At 36.3% G+C, this 21,178-nt stretch overlaps 1 pseudogene; it reads left to right on the top strand.

Moving 5' to 3' along the window:
• The first annotated feature begins 797 nt into the window (after positions 1 to 797).
• On the top strand, positions 798 to 1,714 carry LOC103541204 (nuclear transcription factor Y subunit alpha pseudogene; annotated as a pseudogene).
• Positions 1,715 to 21,178: the final 19,464 nt, after the last annotated feature.

Below are 21,178 nucleotides of genomic sequence, written 5' to 3'. Positions count from 1 at the left end.
CAAATAGGGCACACAGAGAGATAGAAAGAAAGAAAAAAACTTGAGAAAGAATACAGAAACAAAATTTAGTAGATTTCAACTCCTTTATATGTATCTTATGTTATTGTCAAATTGAACTCTTCTCCACTTTTTGTAAGACACCCTGTTTTCCATAAATTCCCTATTTTTCTTGTCAAAACCTTTTTCACGTTAAAGATCATGGTCAAATATCCCTCTTTATGTGCTCTATTTTATTATTTTCAGACAAGGCTGTTACTCTGTAATATCCCTGGAATTTTCTTTCCACCTCTCGTTTGTCTCTTAGTTTGTCTTGTCATAAGAGTTTTCTGTGCTTTTCTCATCTTTCCAAATGCATCATATAAGACAGTTTTTGTGAATAATGTTTTCCTAAATATCCCTGTGTCTCTATCAAAAAGTCCAGTGTGGATATGTGTACGTTGATGAATCTAAGTTGAATAAAAAGTAAATTGTTAGAGGCAAGCTGAGCCTAGCCAGCTGAGCGGTGATCCTGGCCCAAAGTCTGTGTGTCCGTCTGTTTCAAGGCCTGCAGAGGCTAATCCCATGCAAGGGTGGCACCATTGAAACATGCAGGTTGAGGGTCTTGACCCTTGTAGAGTGCCAGTGCCAGATAGAAATGCATCCCCTTATCCTTCTTCCTTTGGTCCAGGTTTTCAGACCCCAGACCTGGCGTGGTCTTGCCTGCCACAAATTCCTCTATACTCTAGAGTATACTTCACAGTCTTCTAGGATCTCCAGAGTGAAACTCTTTGTTACTGGGTTTCTAACTTGGCTGGAGTATGGAGCAGAATGCAGCAAATAACAATATTTTGACAGAGCAGATTTTTGGATGGATTCAACAGCAGGTCCAGGGGCAACCATTAGTGGTACAAGTCAGTGTTCATCACTGGCCTGTTAATCACAACCTATCATAGCCCAAACTGTCCCTGGTGGAGAAGGTCAAACCTTGGCAGACATAGTTGGTTTATGGAGACAGATCCAGATGTGGGATGTGGGGCGGGGGAAGGGAGGACAGACTTTGGAGGTGCAGGGCCAATAGGACCAGACTCAGCAGATCATCATCCAGCAACCACAGACAGCTGTTATTGCCAGCCACACACAAAGCACAGCAGCAGGTCACTGTCCAGGGGCAGCAGGTAGCACAGACTATTGAAGGACAGACCATCTTCTATCAGCCAGTTAATGCTGATGGCATCACTCTCTAGCAAGCCATGACCACCATCTCGGCTGCCAGCTTGGCAGGGCCACAGACCATCTAGACAGGAGCCAATACCAACACAACCAGTAGTGGGCAAGGGTCTCTCACTGTAACTCTATCAGTGGCAGGCTATGTGATCAGTTCAGGAGAGAGGTCATGATGGTGCCTGGGGCTGGCTCATGGCTGCTATCCTAGGAATCCCTCTACCTGGGACAGAGAGGCTTGAAGAAGAGCCTCTTTACATGAATGCCAAACTACCATCATCTCCATAAGAGGAGGCGAGCATGGGCTAAACTGAAGGCAGACGGCAAATTCTGAAGGAAAGAAGGAAATACCTGCAGGAGTCATGACATATCACAGAAGCTTGGTGAAATTGGGCAGTTTTTCTCTCCAAAGGAAAATGGAAGTCCCCATGTGCAGGAACCACACCAAATAAATAAGGAAGCAATGACACAGATCATCCTAGTGTCCTCAGTCCAGGCCATGCGATGGAGATGATCAAGGTTTTATTCCTTGCCACTGTTTCTCATTGTTCCAGGAAATTGATCGACTGTTTTGAAGGGATACTCACATCACATTCTCCCCTTTTCTATAGAGCAGAAATCTCTTGGTTTTTAATAATTGGCTTAGTATTATAATTCTGGCAATGTCTGGCAAATTGAAACTACAAACCTTTGCCTTGTCCTTTCAGTTGTGACCTATCTCAGACTGTGGATAATATTGACATTTCATAGATTCGGATGACTTAAAGAACCCATGCCGTCCCAGAAGTACCACTCAAGCACTTATGTTAACCAGTGAAGCCAGCCATCCAACTCAGCAGGGGAGAGCAAGCTTCTCAATCTAAACTGCCATCAGTGAAGCCACAGCCCACTCCTTCCCACAGGAAGGTGGTTAGACAGCATCCAGCCCTCTGGTTGGGTAGCTCATCCTGAGTAACTGAATGAATTTTATGGAAAGGAAGTTCAATCTTTTTTTTCTTTTTTTAAAGATTGGCACTGGAGCTAACAACTGTTGCCAATCTATTTTTTCTTCTTCTCTCCAAAGCCCCCCAGTTCATAGCTGTATATTCTAGCTGTGAGTGCCTCTGGTTGTGCTATGTGGGATGCTGCCTCAGGATGGCCTGATGAGCGGTGCCATGTCTGCACCCAGGATCCGAACTCGCGAAACCCCGGGCCACTGAAGCAGAGCGTGCGAATGTAACCACTCAGCCAAGGGCCAGTCCTGGAAGTTCACATCTTGTGACTTCGAAACAAGAAATTCTCTGAGCTATAATACATAACATACATGCATGTATTGTTTAGCTTAAAACAATGATTCTCAGAGTGCTTTGAGAAACAGCAGTTGAATATATTGAGTTGTTAACTTATGGTAAAGAGGGAGTCCTGTAGTCATTAATTTTGGTAAGTAGGTTGAAAACTAAAGAGGTTTCTATACTGCGGGACTTATCATACCCTCCCGTATTGTTAAGATTTGTGAATATCTAAGAGGGAGGTAGAGTAGGCAGCACTTGCCATAATTATTTGACCACAAAATCAACTTATTTGTTTCAAGCATTTCATGGAACCCACTTTTCTGCAAAACACATTTTGAGGAATATCAAGTTAAGATTTAATTTCTTTCTTATGGAATAAAACATATGAAGCCAACTTGCTCATATTTACAGAAAATAAAAAATATTTTTATCAGTAGCGACTTTTTGATAAAAAATAAATATGTGATACTTGATCTGATCTCTCTATATTACTAGCATTTTCTCTATATGAATAATACATACAAGCAATATTGTGGCTACTGGTTATTGCAGTTCCATATTTGTGTCTCTGAAATCATAACTTTTAACATTTCATATTCTGAGCCTACACACATACTTTTATTTCCCTGTCTTTCTAACTCTGATTATTTCTGCTCTCTGGCCTCAGTTAGAGTGATGTTTTGATCCAGTTCTCTCCCACTCTATCAAGTCATCCTCTTTCACTTCTATCCATATTAACCAAAGAAAACAGAAGTACACCAAGGACCTTCTCACTGTGGACATTTGCAGTGCCTAGAACACCTTCCCAGTGAATATCTAAGTGAATCTCCCACCCACCTACCATCTTCACTCTGTTTTCGTCCTAATTTCGCTGTACCGAGAGGTCTTTCCTCGGCTGTCTTATCCAAAATAGCACCATCCTTTCACTCGCCTTCCCGTATCTCTTATGATTTACCTGTGGGGAAATGGGAGCCTAGTAAAGTGTTCCTAAATGTGTTTACCTAGGCAAATTCATGGAGCTATGGACTCTTTTCATAAAAGATGAGTTTTTAAGCCTACATTAAAGAATGAAGTTCTAAACACTGATCAAAGCAAAAGGGAACAAAAGTTTGGATATAGTCTCATTTGTCTATTTTTGCTTTTGTTGCCTATGCTTTTGGTCTCATATACAAGTAAACATTGCCAACCTTGCCAAGGTCAATGCCAGGAAGCTTTTCCCCTAGGTTTTCTTCAAGAAGTTTTAGTGTCTCAGATCTTTCATTCTTTTGCAGGTGGCTGTGCAGTTTTCCCAGAGCAGTTTGTTGAAGAAACAATCCTTTCCCCAGTGTGTATTCTTGGCACCCTTGTCAAAGACTGGTTGACTGTTTATGGGTTAATTTATTTCTGAGCTCTCTATTCTACTCCATTGGTCTATATATCTGTCTTTATGACAGTACCATACTGTTTTAATTACTATAACTTTGTATTATATTTTGAAATCAGCAAGCATATTGCCTTCAATTTTATTCTCCTTTCTCGTGATTGTTTTGGCATTTCATAAAAGTGTTTTCTTCAGAAAATAAAGATCATTTTAGGGTCCTCTTTTTATATTATACCCATCATTCTAAGTGCTTAATCATTCTTTTATTCAACAATTATTTTTGTCTTCACTCCCATTAAATTACTTAAGACCTTTGTCATCTCCTGTTGGACAATTTCAATTGTCTCCCAACAAACTATCAACATTCTTTCTTCTGAAAGTTGCAGTGATAAATCTCAGTTATATCAAAGTGGTATTGTTAAAGCATGGATTGATAAAGATACTATCCAATCGGTAGTTCTCACTCACTAAAGGATAAAGACATAAACATGGTCTTTGCCCTGGAATACACGGAAGTCACATGATTAGCCCCTCCCACAACTCCCAGGTAACTACGGTATCCTATGGAGGGTCATAAAGTAACACATAGAAAAGAATAAGATAAACTTTGAAAAGAATAGCTTTGAAATTTTTTAAAGTGATTAAACAGCAAAAAACAAAAATAGAGTCTTTGGTAGTATTAAATTCTATAGGGATCAAGAAAAATAAGTTTGAAAGTATACATTTGATTTATTAAGAGATGCAATTTCATTGAAGATGTAAGAATAGCAGTGAGAATTTGAGGTGAGGAATGAATGCGTTGAGAGGCAACAAGAGGAGAAAATTCTGTTAAGGAGTTTGGTTGTAGGAGAGGAAAAATAAAGTGTTACAGAATGCTGATTGTAGAGTGCTTGGTGGTGGTATTTTTGTGTTTACTTTAAAAGGAGAAATACTTGAACAAGTTTTGAGTCAAGAATAATTTAGCAAAAAGGCACAACGGAGCAGATAGCAGATAATGATTCCAATCATCGAGAAGAGAATCGCAAGAAGATAATCAGTTCAGGTTAGGGAAGCTCATTTGTTCCATTTTGGAAATGTTGACTTGAGATATCTGTGAGATATATGTTGGAAACACCAGGAAGTATTTGGTGAGCTGAATATGTGGATATTCAATTCTGACAAGAGCTCTGGGAAGCATTAGCATAAAAATAGATATCGAAGCTGCCTGTAGCCTTCATTTTCTAAAGAAGAGCTGTCCTCCCTTCAATCTAAGGATAATTTCTCCATCTGGAATTTGAGTCTCAGCCCCTTTGCTGCAACAAGACTCTGGTTTGAATGGTGCCCATACCTTATTGTCTTTATCTGTTTTTGTTTGTGTGTTTTCGGATCTGGATGGTGAAAAAAAAATTGTATTATGAAGTAAATAATACTGTGTTTTCATCTGAGGAATCCTTTCTATTCTTTATCCTGACTATTCAAGCAGCCAGAACACATTTTGACTCATATTTTAGTAAAACATTTGGGGAAAGGAACTTAGAAAGAGTTATATGAGATCTAAACAAATATTTCAAACCCGCAGCAAAAAAAAAAAATACTGATTTTTTAAAAACTATGACATTAGAGACAATGGTTCTGTGGTCTAATGTTGGCTTTGAATATCAAGATCCAGAATGTCTGGGAGCCTCAGAGCATGGCTTTAGCATGGGGAAGGATTTATGGTGAAATAAGAGCGGTCTCCACAGCAAGGGGAGGATCAAACAGTGGTAAGCTTACTTAACAAAGGTGGGTGCAGTGTTGGAAAGTGGAAGTAGATGTGATAGAAACCTTAAGATAGATTTAGGGATCCAAAAACAGAAAAGACTTCCTATATCCCATTTGTAATCCTGGAGCAGGCAGCTTCTCAGAATGTCTGCATCTTCAAGGTAGACATGAATCTGGATAGAAGTTGTAGCAGAATAGGGTGTCAGAAATAAGAAGTGAAATGGTTCCACAGCCTGAGGTTTCGGTCAGCAGATAGAGAAGGAGACACAGAGATTTCTGAATGCCTAAAATCACTAAATTTATCACACATAGAAGTCATGAACTATAAGTAATGGAGTTATCTTGAATTTTCAAAATTAAATATTTAGCCATTAGCAAAATTGTTAATATATAAAGTTAAGCAGAGAACTGGCTCAGACTTACAATCATAGGGGTTCGTGCTATCATTACATTTTTAAACATATATGATATGCCTAATATATTCCAGGTGCTATACTAGGTTATAGATTATAGAGGTAAATAGGCCCATAGGGACACTCATTCCCATGTATCTCAGAGTGAATGAAGAAAGAAAGGCACTAAATAAGTCCTTATGCGTTCAATTTCAGTGTTATGATGGGAAAGACCAGGCTATTCTATGAATGCATAACAGGCAGACTTACCATGGACTTATAAGTTATAAACAGCTGCCTACCCAACATTGACACTCAAGCTAGGGCCTGAAGAGCAAATTAGAATTAACTAGGTAAAATGAGAAGATAATTCCATGAGAAAGAAACAGAAAAAAAAGAAAGAGTGTAGCTTAAAGACAAAATAAATCAGGTAAAACTGGAACATAGGAAGCGAGGATCAATGTGGTACCACACAAGGCCACTATTAGTGTAATATGCTTAGTTTCATTTTGCAAAGATTTACTAAGTGCAGCTATGTGTCAGGCGCTTTGTTCAGGTTCTTCCATTGAGCTCTTCACATGAAAACAGGTAAAAAGACCTTGTAACATAATGTTCTAAGAGTTGTGGTCACTCCAGGTGTATAGAAGTCTGCATGGCATTCTAGCCTTTGGCCTGCGGGAGGCCTTCCCGAGCAAGAAGCATGGAAGCTAGTTGTGATTATTAGGGGAGAATTAAAAGTTCAGGGCAGGGTGAAACAAAGACCACAAAACTTATAACACAGGTATGCAAGTGCACTGAAACAGAACTATAAAAATGCATACACTTCATAATTCTCAAATGTTAATTCTAAGATGTAGTGTAAGGAGACAAGAAGCACATGAGCAAATCATGGGAAATATCATTAGAAACTTGGGGTGCTCATTCCACGGGAATTACACTTTTTTGCTGAAGTTCTAGGGTATTCTGAAAAACCTTAAGAAGTTAAGTCAGATTTCCTCTCTAAGGAGCACAGTATGGATATAGTTTGTAGTGTGTGGACAAAATAAGTTAAAAAGAAGAGTAATTAAGAGTCATCATAAAATTTCAGGAGATAAATTACCAGTACTTGAGATAAAGCATTGGCATTTCATTTTGTGCAGTTGCAACGAACATAACTGATTGTCTACCTAGGATTCAGTTTCACTTTGCACTCTCTTAATAGTGTCCAAATTTTCATGCAGGAAATGGAGAAGGTTGACTACATGTGCCATATAACTCGGAGAAGGTTGACTACATCCCAAATGGGAGGAGAGGGCAGGGTTGATTGAAATGAACTAAGTACTTTGTTTCCCATTGGGCAGGCATTGAGTAAGTTTTGGACACACAAATTATTTGTTCATTCTTGCTGGGAAGACTGGAACTAATGGGCTCTCTCTCGGGGTATGTGTGAGAATCAGAACTGCTGAAACCATTACATTAACATACTGAAAAATGATCATACACAATCAGGGAATCACAAATACAGCAAAGCCATGATTGAACCATGACTTGTCACAACTCTACTTAAAATTTAACCCACTTTGTGTTGAGTTTTGGTTACCTTCAGCAAAAACAATCCTAAATGATAGAACAAAAGTATTTGGAGTCATCTAGCTGATTCATAATCACATTTAGACCATTATTTATATCTTCTTTTAGAAGATCTTGTCTCTCTTTGCCCTCTGTAGGCTTTTAAGAATTATTACATTTTATAAAATCTGTGAAATTGAATAAAGCAAGTTTAGGCAGAAAGGGAAGCATTAACTTTCAATGTCCTTGCTTTAGCCTATTTTATCAGACCCTTAAAGTTATTTTTATATTGTTTTGGTACTTAATTTTTTATAGCATGTGAAAACGTATCTGTCTGCCAGCGCCTGGAGAGAATTACAGAGAAGGCTGACAGATGATTCTGTCATCACTCTAAATGTCATTAGCCTGGCAGTTTTCTCCAGAGCAAACGAAAGTACATATATAAACAGGTAAAAATTGGATGACAATGTAAATATTTTCATAGTGATTTAATGATATCTAGTCACTTAAATAATAATCTCTATATTCAATATGTAAATTAATATGAATGTTAAATGGTAGTTTTTATTCTCTTTATATTCTGTCATCAATATATTAACAATAAATGATTTATGTAGCACACCAGCATGAAATATAACTTTTTACTCAAAAACTGTGGTTAATGACAAAATTTTAATTAGAGATATTTTAAAAAAAGAGCTACAACTTGCTAGTTAAGCATGCCACTGCTTTAAGACATACAGCAATTGTGCTTACCTTGTCAAAAGAGAATCAAGAAATTCTCTGACAACAGTCTAATGTCCAGCCTACGTATATTTTTCTCATTTTCCCTATTCACTCATGATGCAGCCATGCTTTACATAATTGCAATTTCTTAAAAGAAAACATATTCACCTCTTTTTGTCATTTGTTTGTGCATCTCCATCTGTCTGAAAGGTTTTCTTTCCCACCTATTCTAACTGATGTATTATTTCTCATTTGCCAGCCTTAGCTCAGATTTTACTTTTATAAAGTCTCAATTGATTCCCACAGTTGGCAGAACGATAGGCTTCTCTCCCTATTATTTAATGAGATGGTAATGGGATACGAGCAAGTAATCTGACCAATAGCACTGCCATAGCCTTTTATATATGTTACCGTTGTAATGCTCAGGAACAGCGGTGCGTTTACCAAAACAGAAGTGAAGCTTGAGACTCAGAGCCCCTCACTTGCATAGGCCCATTTGAAGTATCTGTGCATGGTTTTTTGTTTGTATCCTATAACATTTTTTTCAAGAGCACTCCCCAAATTGTGTAAACTTCAAACCTGGGATATACACTCATTCCTCACATTGTCTCATAGTTACCTGACATTCTAGTCTGTCAGATTTCCAAGGACAAGGATTTTGTCTTACGCATGTTTATTTCGTTATGATTACCAATCATACATAATAGTCAATAAAGATACGTTGAACAAATCATATCATTGACTTCATGAAGGAATTGGGTATAAAACTGGAAAAAAGATGGAAGAAAACAGAAGAAATTCTTTTAGAAAAAAAAGAGAAAGAGTTGAAACATCTAGAAAATAGAACCAGAAAATACTCATGCTAGCCTATACAGGTAGGTAGCCAATTTGACAAATAAGTTTAAGTTTATTACAAACTTGCTTCAAGTTTGAAATAAACAAGGAAATTGGGTTAGTGGGCTCATTTTTTTCAGCTGAGTGGTTGTGTTTACAGACAAAATTACTTTCATATATTTTCAGAGTATGGAAAAGCCCTGTCTAGAACCTTGAGTTGAGAGCGTACCTTGAGGAAACAAGGAAAAGTGATTATCTCTGACTCTGACACTACTCTATCAATATCCATAATCCGCTTTGGGGAGCAAAGAGATAAACTAGACCTCTTAGTCTCTACAGTTCACCTGTACCTGTATTTGTAGTGAAAGAAAAATTGTCTATTATTCACTTGTAAGTATTCGAAGGTCAAGTTCAATTGAACTAGAAGTATACTTCAAAACATGTAGTAATTGAGAAATGCATATTTAAATCATTTTTATGAGTTATCAGGTAAGTATGAGTAGTTTTCACTTTATACTCCAAAAATGTTTACTCAAATCCTTGCAATGCACAATGAAGTGAATTTCATGATCTCTATCTAAAGTACTCATGTATTGTTCTTCATTTCTCTATCTCCTACTCTTCAGCCATGTTCTTTCTATACGCTATCTTAGCCCATCCTTTATAGGATTTTTCCCTTTCTCTCAAACATATTAGTTAAACTAAAAAGGAAAATTAAGATGGCTAATGTTAATATTCTTAAATGAATTATTTTTCATGATGTTTTTAATTTAAGCATCTATTTTAAGCTAATAGTTATTACACACTCAAACCTCCATTTTGTGCTAATTTCTGCTTATTAATAAGCCATTGTTTTTCCTCATAAAATGGGATTTTTTATTAAAATAAGTCTTAGGTGTCTTCTTAATAATGACCTACTATATATATATATAGTATATATATATAATATAATATATATAAAATATTTAAACTATTTTCTGAGATCTTAGATAATTAAGTTCCCATGGGAACCTAAGCTGAACATAAGGGAACAGGTACATTTTGTGTTATTACCCTCCCCTGTAAAGTATTAATCATATGCTTCACCAGTCTTAATTACTTCAATGACCTTCTTAATTTAACAAATTCAACTTTCTTCATTTGTAATTTTGCCAGAATAATTGGATAACTAGGCAATGCATGTACCTAAACAAATTAGGCATTTTAATAAAACTTCATTATTCACAGTTCAGTAGACAAAAAGTCAGATTTTTTATTAATGTTAATCATACTGTAGAGTAAGGTTCAACATTAAACATCATACTTTGTCCTTTTAGATTTAAATTGTTCACAATGTGAAGTACAAGTAATTCCAAGTTAGTGATAAGACATTTATATTGTATTAGAAGATATCATTCCAAATTCTCTGAGTTTGAAAGAAATCAAAATGCACTTGATAAGGACTAGGTGGTAGCACTAATGAGAATTTAAATATCCTTTTTAAAACCTTCTTTTTTATTTGCCTGCAAATTTGTATGAATTTCACGGACTTGTTGACCATAAACAAATAGACACACAGTTATATCTCCAGCAAAAATGGGTTTATTTGGGATCAGTAAAAAATTGCAATTCAAAGTCAACAACCATGGCAAGCCATGTGCAAGCCCCCTCACAGCATGGGAGAAGAAATTCTTTTAGAGAGAAGAGGAAGTTGGAAGGTCTGTTGTAAACAGAGAGTCCATTGGAGGAAGTGAGAGCTCAATGTGTAGTGACTTTTCATTGGCTGAGTTGTGCCAGTCTTTCATGGGCTGAGCTTCTTGCCAGTCAAGGAGAGGCTCTTTCTTTTTCCTGTTGGGCTCTGCTATCCATGTAGGGCATGAGAGCTCCCCCTTTTGGCCTCCCAAATCCAATTTAATGAAGTTTCTATTTATTCACTTGACAGACTCTGGTTGGGTTGTCATAAGTGGTTTAGGCCTATTGACCAAGACCTTAATGTTTGCTTATATAGGCTGCCCTGTGTTAGAGCCACCCCAGTCTAATGGCCTCCTTGTTTAATTAATTTAACGCTAATTACATGATATGTAAATATTAAAGGGATTGTTATCATTCACATGAGTATTGATAAAGGTACAAATTAGGAGAAACCATTGACACTGAAAGTAACAGTCACTCATAGAAGAACGAAATCAAACTAAAGAGACTTTCACATATTAGGATTTATGGGGTAGTTACTGTGATTCAAGACAGATTTGGCTTGAACTAAAGAAGCCTGACTTATGGCCTATCAAACATACGTTTTACACTTGTTTTAACCATTAAGGTAAAGAGTGCATTAAACATTATGTCAAAGTAAAAGAAGGCACTCTCTTAAGATAAGAATGCATACTTCTCCTACAAAGCCAGTAATGGCAATGCCCTATTGGTAATGCCCAGATTAGTACTCCTGAAGATAAATTCCCTTTCTTGTACTTCAAGGTCATATTGACCTGCTAATTTGCAGCTGAATACCTCTTTGAGACTTTGATGAATATGTATCACGAGTGTGTTTAATGTATGCTCTTTGTTCTAAAAATGTTGAGGGCTATACTGAAAACCATGCTTCTCCAGAACACCTTCTTCCTTTGTTTAGACTGCCTTCTTAGATTATATTCCTCACTCTGGATCAAGTTAAGGTCACGTTATCTCTCTTATCTATAGAATGCTTACGGGCTATTTTTCATTGACAAAATTAAGAGCCCAGAAAAAAAATGTTGTGATATCGGCTCAACACAAGGTTGACATAAGGGAAGCCACATTGTAGAAAAGAAACTATATTTTAACTTTGAATGACCACTGACTAACTAACCCAACTGGATATGCACCCTCCAGGAGACCCACCTGCTCTGTAGATTTTATGACCCCTTCTTGTGCATGTACCTCCCAGCTGTAGTAAGACAATAACTTCGTTCTTTTGAATTCCTTAGGAATGTGATGACCTCCTAACAGAGAGTCTATGCTTATAGTCATCATCAATGAGAACTGAAAGATCTGGTGTGGTGATTCCTGGGTCAACCTTCCTAACCCCCTCCCCTATAACCCACTGGCTTATACAGCTGCTTCAAGATTCTATGCTGCCCTTAAGATGGTTCTTTTGAACATTAGTTGGCCATCTTCTCTCTTGCTAGCAAGCTGTAATAGAATGCCCTTTCTCTGCCACCATCTTGCTTCTTGATAATCGGTTTTTCTCTCATGGTGAGCAGATTATGACCTTGGTGTGGTAACAACAAGAGTAATTATTTCTAAAGATTGGCACCTGAGCTAACAACTGTGGCCAATCTTTTCTTTTTTTTTTTCTGCTTTACCTCCCCAAATCCCCCCTGGTACATAGTTGTATATCTTAGTTGCAGGTCCTTCTAGCTGTGGCATAAGAGTAATTATTTCTGAAGTATGAGTTGAGGTAAATCCATATGGGCTCGAGTGTGTGAAGAATATGTGACTTCGATTCCAGAATCGTGATAAATATTACTTGTGTACAAACCACAACAAACCAAATCACAGGCAACTAAAACTACAAGTTTGAAAGTAAAACAGGCAAGGGAAATGTCCCCTTGCATACCTCTAGTATACATCTAGTAAAATAGATAGGAAGAACAGAAGGGGGGAGATAATAAAAGTTCAATGAATCACTGGTGTGCTAAATGCTGATAATTAATTGTACTTACTGTAAGAGTTTAATTTTCACTAGTAAATTATTGATGTTTGTACTATTTAATCATTTAATTTTTAATTTTTTTTTTTGCTGTTATATTTTGAAAATGTCAGGAGCCACGATCTAATTGTTACTGTTATTGAATTTCTTCCTTGCTTGATAGTCAGAATTGACAGCTCAGCTATCTTGAAGGGCTCATCAGATCCCTAGTTTTTACTTATGCCAACCACAGAAAGGCCTAAATGTGGTTTGAGTTCATTCACACAAATCATTCAAGTAGTCAAAACCTCTTTGTGAACCTCTTTTGTCAGAGAGAATCACCCTGTAACTGTGAAAATACTACATATTCTTTCTTAATGTTTCCCTTGGCTTTCTTTTATTGCCTTTGATGAGGTGAACATGCAGCACTTCATCCTCAAATTACCCATGCATCCTACAGCACTAAGGTTTAAAATTAATATACTGAGAACTGCATATGCTCCAAATCTCTGACTGTAAAAATCGTATTATTGTGATGGGTTATAAATATTAGAATTTATTCTATTAATTATTTAATATTCTTTAGATGAATAACAAATTACAAATACTGAATAGCTCTGGGAACAACTTTTTTGAAATAAAGAAGAAAGGATGTGTTAGATGGTTTTCGATTTGAACGCATCACACGCTTAAAGCATAAACAGAAAAGATTTTGACCATAAGGAAAATCCCTGACTAGAGACTGTAGTTTCCTTTGATAGAGCAAAATATTTCAATGGGCACAATGACATTTGACAGGCATGCCTCAGGATGATTAAAGCTCTTAGAGTCATTTCCTGTAACTTGTTTTATAAAATATTGAGTTCTTAATAGAATAATCTTCTAAAGAATTCAAGGGGGCAGCCCCGTGGTAGAGTGGTTAAGTTCACGTGCTCTGATTCAGTGGCCCAGGGTTTCACCAGTTCAAATCGTGGGCATGGATGTGGCACCACGCATCAAGCCATGTTGAGGCAGCATCTCACATAGAACAACCAGGAGGACTTATGACTAGGATATACAACTATGTACTGGGGGGTTTTGGGGACAAGAAGAAAAGAAAAAAAAAAGAATTTATGTGGAAAACCATTTTGACCTAACTCCTCACTTAAACTATTGTAGGGAATAATTTCAGAAGTAAAAACATGCCCAAAGCCACCAATTATGATTTATGGCACATCCTTAAATACCTAAGAGTGTCATCATTTAACTAAGATAATTGTTAATTTCTCCTGAAATAATCTTTTTTGGAGATATTGTAGGGGAGGAAAAATTTTAAATAAATAAAAATTGTAATAATTAAATTGACATAAAGTCGATTAGCAGGAGAAAAAGGAACAAAAGTTTAATAACATGCATACATAGGAAAGACCCAGGAAAATTGAGTAACTCCCTCAAACAGCTGAAGCCATCACCTTAAATACCATCTTCAGCTAAAGACAAAGAAGACGTTGGGAGTGGGGAGTGAGTTATAGGAGGTTACCAGGAAAAGCACAGTACACAAGGATAAGGTTGTTAAGCACAGTGGAGTCATTGCCTTCTCCATTGATAAGAGTTTCCAGAAATTGAGTTGTCCACCTCTTCCTGGTACAATGAGGGAGACATCCTTACAAATGGAGATTTCCCTTAGATATGTAAATATTTCTTACAAAGGGTAACTTGATTTTCAGAGCTTCTCCCCTGTCCGCTGTTTCTTACAAAGTAACCAGCCTAAAGTAATCCTTATGCCAAAGAGACGTATTTTGGGGTGGCAAATCCTGCTTTTCTACCATATCATCATGTTTTGGTACTATCTGTCTTCTAAAGCTTGTATGACACAATCTCTATGAACTTATTTTAGTGGGAGAAATTTCTTTATATCCTAGAGTACAGTCTCTATGAGCTAAAAAAAAAAAGTATGGGAAAGGTGAGCAAGCACATTTGAGACAACTGGAGTAATGTTCAGAACATACATAAATTTATAAGTATTCATTTATGAAAAGATGAAAGTAAATAAAACAATTTTATTAGCAATTCAGTGGAGTTTATTCTTGTTTTTGAACACAATTGCAATCAGAGCAAAGGAAAACCTGGCAAATTTAGGTAATCTCGTTCAATACTGTGTTTCAGGTGTAAGGACAAATACAAATTAAAAATAGGGGGCTTCATTCTCCCTGTTAAAAATAAGGGAAGTGATTAGAAAATCTGTAATTGCAAATACTTTCTCCTCTCTTTGAGTGTATAAATCCTTTTGAAAACTATATAGGCCTTTTTTCAGCTTTATGACCCAGGAATGCTCTTCTCAAGAACTCAGGAACCATCTCATTGAATGTAAACATAACAGAAGATGTCACCCCTGTTTCCCAGTTTCTCTGAGAGGCTAGGAGCCTAATTTCAGTGGGCACCTTGCTCCAGGTCACAAAAATATCTCCTGTCCTAAAGATATGAGACATTTGTTCTTCCTCTGGGTAAATTCAATTAGCTTACACAGGGGGTAATCCCTTTTACCAGGTGAATCTAGGATGACTCTACATGACAAATGGTGCTGTCAAGTGCACTTACTTGAGAACTAGTTATTGTTTACCTTGAGAACATGTGTGTAATGGGTTCCATCTCCTTGGCCGTAATAAAAAGGTGAGATTTCTTTCTGTCTTTGCAATCTCTTAGCTGATCACCTGTGATGTGCATCACATTCTGGTTTAATGCTTTTTCAATAAAATAGTTTTCTTTGTCTATTACCTTTGTGGTTGGGGAAGGTTTTGTTTTTAATTATATTTCCCCAACACAGGTCATTCTTAGACATTTTTGTCTCCCTTTCTGTCATGGTCTACTTAAGGATCATACTTAAAGAGATAAGTATGGATAAATATATCTACAATTTTCTTAACGTTTATAGAAATAGTACCATTAGGAAATTTATGTATCAGAAATAGCTTTTATAGAACCACTGTAATAGAGTTTTGAGCTTGACCTATAAGATTTTCAGTCATTTTTTAAAGACTTTATTTTTTTAGAGAAGTTTTAGGTTTGCAACAAAATTAAGAGAGAGCTACAGAGATTTCCCATATACCCCCTGTCAGCACACATGTATAGCCTCGCCCATTATCAACATCATTCACCAGAATGATTCCTTTCTTTTGTTAAACTAAGGTTGAACCAACACTGACTCATCATAATCACCAAAGTCCATTATTTACTTCAGGGTTCCCTCTTGGTGTTGGACATTCTATGCATTTGGACAAATGCATGCAAAATAATTTCAATTATCTTTTAAGAGATTTTTCCCCCCTAGGGAATGGCATACTGGAATCGATGTAGATTCTTCAAAAAATTTCTTTGTCACATCCCAAAGATATTTTTATTTCTTTGACAGGTTATTCATAGTAGCATTACACTCTTGTTCATCAATTTTGTACCGCTAGACATAGTTTCTAACCTAAAGCTTCAATTTCTGATGTTTTGCAGGTAACCCATATACCCTGTAGATGATCTATGCAGAATAATTTCCTGACCACTTCTAGAATAAGAGAGTGCTTTCACCACAAGAGGTGCCTCTTAGATGACTGAAAACTCAGTAATACCCTTTAATATTACATAAATATCAAAAGTAGTCTAAGATTACATAGTATAAATATAAGGCTAGAACAAGGAACTCAATGATACCATTGATATTAGGTTGATCAAATTATATTAGAATACTATATTCACTTCTTGGAAACATATTTTAAAACACAGTTCAAAATGAACCTTTTTAAACTTCAGTTCTTCCAAAGCTAAACCAATAAGATAATGAAGAATGCTGAAACTGTCACACGAGAACAAATTTTCAGCTCCATCTTGCAAAATTTTAATCATGTGCAATTTGCAAACGATAGAGGGAATACTAATGAGTATGTTAAAGGCTTTTCCCCCTAGAGGCTTTTCAATATTGTAAAATGGATAAGATATATGCACAAATATATGTGTATAAGTAAATGTATTGTAAAAGAAAATCTAGGCTTCAAATAATTTCTCCATCAGTCACCTTCTTCACAACCGAAGGTGATTTTAAAAAAGTATGGGTGGACCACAGTGTTTTTATTTCCTTATGTGGTTAACCATTTGATTTAATAAGCCTAAACTGGAGAGAGAAGGAGGTATATGTGCTTCACCATTTCCAAGAAATGATATGGAAACTGCATAAACAGCTTAATATGGCGCTGTAATATTCAGATAAGGTTAATGTTACCTGCAGTAATAACAGTCCCAAAATATCAGTGGCTAAACAAAATGAAAATTTATTTCTCATTAGCAGAGAAATTGTTGGGGTTTTGGTAAGCTAACGGGGGAGTCTAGCCGTCATGTGGTAGCTCACCACAGACATCAGAGAGGATATCATGGACAAAGTATTAAATGTGTATCAAAGTTTGAAATTATTTCCCAGATTTTTCTATAATTAAAAAAATAGGTTGCAATTATTAAAATAAACTGTTAGTGACTCTATATTCCTTAATATTTTTAGATAGTAAAAGCATCATTTACATAATTAAAAAGTATAATACCAAAACCATAGTTATCTCTAAATAAATTGAATAAATTATTAGTATTTAACTGAAGAAAAAAATACATTGTTGTCAAATAGTGTAAAAATCCATTTAAAATGTCCCTGAAAAGTTTTTCTAAAATTAAATTTTTCTACATCATGTTTAATATTTCAAAAGGAAAATGTTTTGTCAGAAAATAAAAATATTAAAGTTTTTTTTATACTGTTGTGTTAAAGTAAATTTTAAGTTACTTTATTTCACCCAGTTATCAAGTGAAAATTTTTGTTTGAACAAGTTGCTAAACATTGAAATGCATATGCTTTTCATTTCCTTTTACTTCTAGTCAACCAGAAAGTTGGAAGCAATCATTTAAGAAGAACATTATCCACTAAGCCCTTTAGGCTCCCACTGGCTACCTTTGTATCAGCTTTAAACTTCAGTTCATTTTCTGGCCATCTCATCTCCCATGGGCTATAACCTCCAGCCCATTATGAAGATTGCTTCTGCCCTTGCTGATCTGATACTCATTTATGTTACCCATGATTCAGCTTGGCTTAATTTTGCTAGCAAAATCTTGCAAGGAAGAATTTGTAATGACTGCCCAAATACACACACTTTGTGGAAGGAGTACAACCCATTTATAAATAAATGAATTTTAATATTAAGAGATTGCCCTACATAAGAAAATTAAAAGCCCAAAACTGCTTGCCTGAATAAAATATTCGAAAGTTGAGAGCCCATTAAGTAAACAATGTATTCATTCCTCACACTTCATCGCTGTGAGAGTCAGAACAATTGATTCGACCTGGGAGAAATGTTCATAGGTATCCAGAAATTTGCCTTCACCTCATTCTGCCTCCCACATTGTGGATTAAAATTGCTAAGAACTCCTGAGGATTAGGAGGCTGTACTGAAAGGAAATCGTTATCAATAATGGCAAAGGAGAAAGGAAAGCTAGGGGACCAAATAATACAAGTAGGTCAAACGTCTGTTTGGGCAACATTTGGATTATTATTTATCTATTGTTCGATTCCAAGATGCTAATGTGCCAATCTCATTAAAGATAATAGAGCAATGTTTTTGAATCAGTATTTTTTTGTCCTAGGTTCAACTGATTTCCTTAATATGCCACAAAGAACAATCCGATAATGAGTTAAATAATGAAGTATAAGAGACTCTTACAGTAAACACATTAGCATGACAGCACAGCATGCCAGAAAACACTCAAAGAAAATGTTTCAGCATACTTTTTGTTTTCGTAGATGACAAAGAAAATACACTGCTTACAGACTTTTTTTAAAATTAGACAGGTACATACAGGACATCTATATTGTTCCTCATTCCAGGATGTGTTCTAAGGAAAGGCTATAACTAGTGATAAAATAAGGAGAATTATCTTCAAACTGGGAGAAGAGGGCAAAAATAGTTAAAGAGGAATTGAGACAGAAAGAAAGTGAGTAGTTAATAAAAAAGTACATATCTGAGCTAGAATATTTCAAATTTTAGGCCTTGATTTGCTAAGCATCAGCGTATTAAAAGGCAAATGCAAGTGCATTCCTCAAGTTTCTATCCATATTCCTCAGTGGGTCATAGGGTATGAGAGAGGTGTATATAAACAGAAATTAAAGTTTATTTGTGAGTTATAAAACTCTTGCTCTCTAAAATAATTTAGCGAAATTACCTACTGTTATCATTATTAAAAAAGTACTTTTTTTCTGAAATATATGAAAACTACAACTTTAAAGTAAGTCTTAAAATAAATATATTTATATTTGTCAAAAACTAACCACACGGCTGGCCCAGTGGCATATTGGTTAAGTTCACGAACTCCGATTTGGCAGCCCGGGGTTTGTGAGTTCAGATCCTGGACACAGACCCATGCACTGCTCATCAAGCCATGCTGTAGTGGCAACCCATGTGCAAAATACAGGAAGATTTGCTCAGCAACAGCCTTCCTCAAACAAAAGAGGAAGATGGGCAACAGATGGAGCTCAGGCCAATCTTCCCCCACACACCGAAAACTAACCACACAGCCCTCATTTTTCTCATTTTGCTCTACACATAAGAAAATGTTACTATTTGGCATTTCAGAACCAGTGACATACAGTGATTTCTAAGCGTATTTGAGATGCTACTTTAGGTAGCATCTCAAGGGCTCTGTGGTCCACAGAACACACTTTGGAAAACTCTTTTGACAACGTCTCATTGAATTTTGTGATCAATGACTATTGTAAAGACATTGGACACAAGATTTTGCTCTTGAGAATAATACATCTGGAAGAAAAATATTATATATACATAAATAGTTTTTAAATACATGTGGTAGGATAAATGAAAGAAGTAAGTGTAATTCAATGGTTACAAATGTACAGCCCTTCAATTAGGTGAAACAGAAATTAAAAATGGGATGCTAATTTCTTATTTAAAAAAATTTAATGTAAATATGTTTATTATAAGAAGTGAAGTAGAAATACACAACGTAGTATATTATTAGGCTTGGCAGGGGGTCGGCCCAACACTTGTTTTTTCTAAGAAGTTTTTGGGACTAGCTGTGCGCATTCATTTGTATATGATCTGTGACTGCTTTCATTCTGCAATGGTAGAGGTGAGTAGTTGTAACAGAGACTGTATAGTTCATAAAGCTAAAAATGTTTGGAATCTGGAGTTTAACTAAAAATGTTCGCCAACTCCTAGGCTACCCCAAGAGAAAAATATTGTCTGGAACAAACCAAGTAATAATATCCATGTTCTTTATGTTGTTTTGACAACAATAGTCAACTCTTATTCTTTCTTCAGATTTCAGATGAAAAGTCACTTTGTCAGGGAAGCATTCATGACCTGTCCTCAGCCAATCCACATAAGGTTCCGTTCAGGGAAGGTATCAGAGTACTCAGTTCTTTTCTTGTAGCAGTAATTATCACAAATATAAACATTTTTGTGCGATTATTTTATTATTCCATTTTCCCACGTAAGTCAAAAACACTATCAGAAGATTTATGTCTCTCTCTTCTTTTGTTTTGTTTTTTTTTTTGAGGAAAATTGGCCCTGAGCTAACATCTGCCACCAATCCCCCTCTTTTTACTGAGGAAGGCTGACCCTGAGCTCACATCCATGCCAATCTTCCTCTACGTCATACGTGGGATGCCTACCACAGTATGGTTTGCCAAGCAGTGCTATGTCCACACCTGGGATCTGAACTGAGGAACTCCGGGCTGCTGAAGTGGAAAGTGCAAACTTAACCACTGGGCCACCAGGCCAACCCCAATTCAGCCTCTTTTGCTTGCCACTCAATAAATATTTATTGAAGGAGTCAGTGGACAGTACAGAAATTACAAAGGATATATAAAATAAAGTAAATGTAATAAAAGAAGTAAAAACATTGTGCATCATGTTGGAATTATGGAGAATTACTGCAAAAAAAAAATTTCTTCTCTGTCATTCAGAACTAAATAAGAGAATACAGATTTGATAAATTGGACTGATTGAAAAATGTGGTTTTAGACCCGTGACCAAGTAAATCTGCTAATACTTCATCTCTGAAGATAAATAGACTTCCACACAGGATCACTTGCACAGTTGTACAACTACAGGACTACCAGAGAGAAGTAAGCATGTCTCACATAGAAGGAGCAACCAAAATACAACGGCGCTGCAGAAAGCCTGTGTAACAACAACAACAAATCTTTTCACCAGTCCTTCTTCAAAATTCCCCCATCAGATAAATTACTCCTGCTTCCCTCAGCAAAGGTGAGAAAGCAGTGAGAGGCTAATGGTTGTACTATACCAGAAGTTACCCCAAAATAAAAGCACATAAACACAAGAGAAAAGAAGGCCCCTCCCAACCCTATACACTGGAGAATATAGCAGAATACACTGCCTTATAGTTCTTTCCTTGTTACGGTTTGGAGAGATCATATTTAGTT

This window comes from Equus przewalskii, chromosome 16 (assembly GCF_037783145.1).
Source record: "Equus przewalskii isolate Varuska chromosome 16, EquPr2, whole genome shotgun sequence".
NCBI classification, from domain to species: domain Eukaryota; kingdom Metazoa; phylum Chordata; class Mammalia; order Perissodactyla; family Equidae; genus Equus; species Equus przewalskii.
Note: the sequence above shows the minus strand (reverse complement) of the source record. Positions and strands in the feature narration are given on the sequence as shown.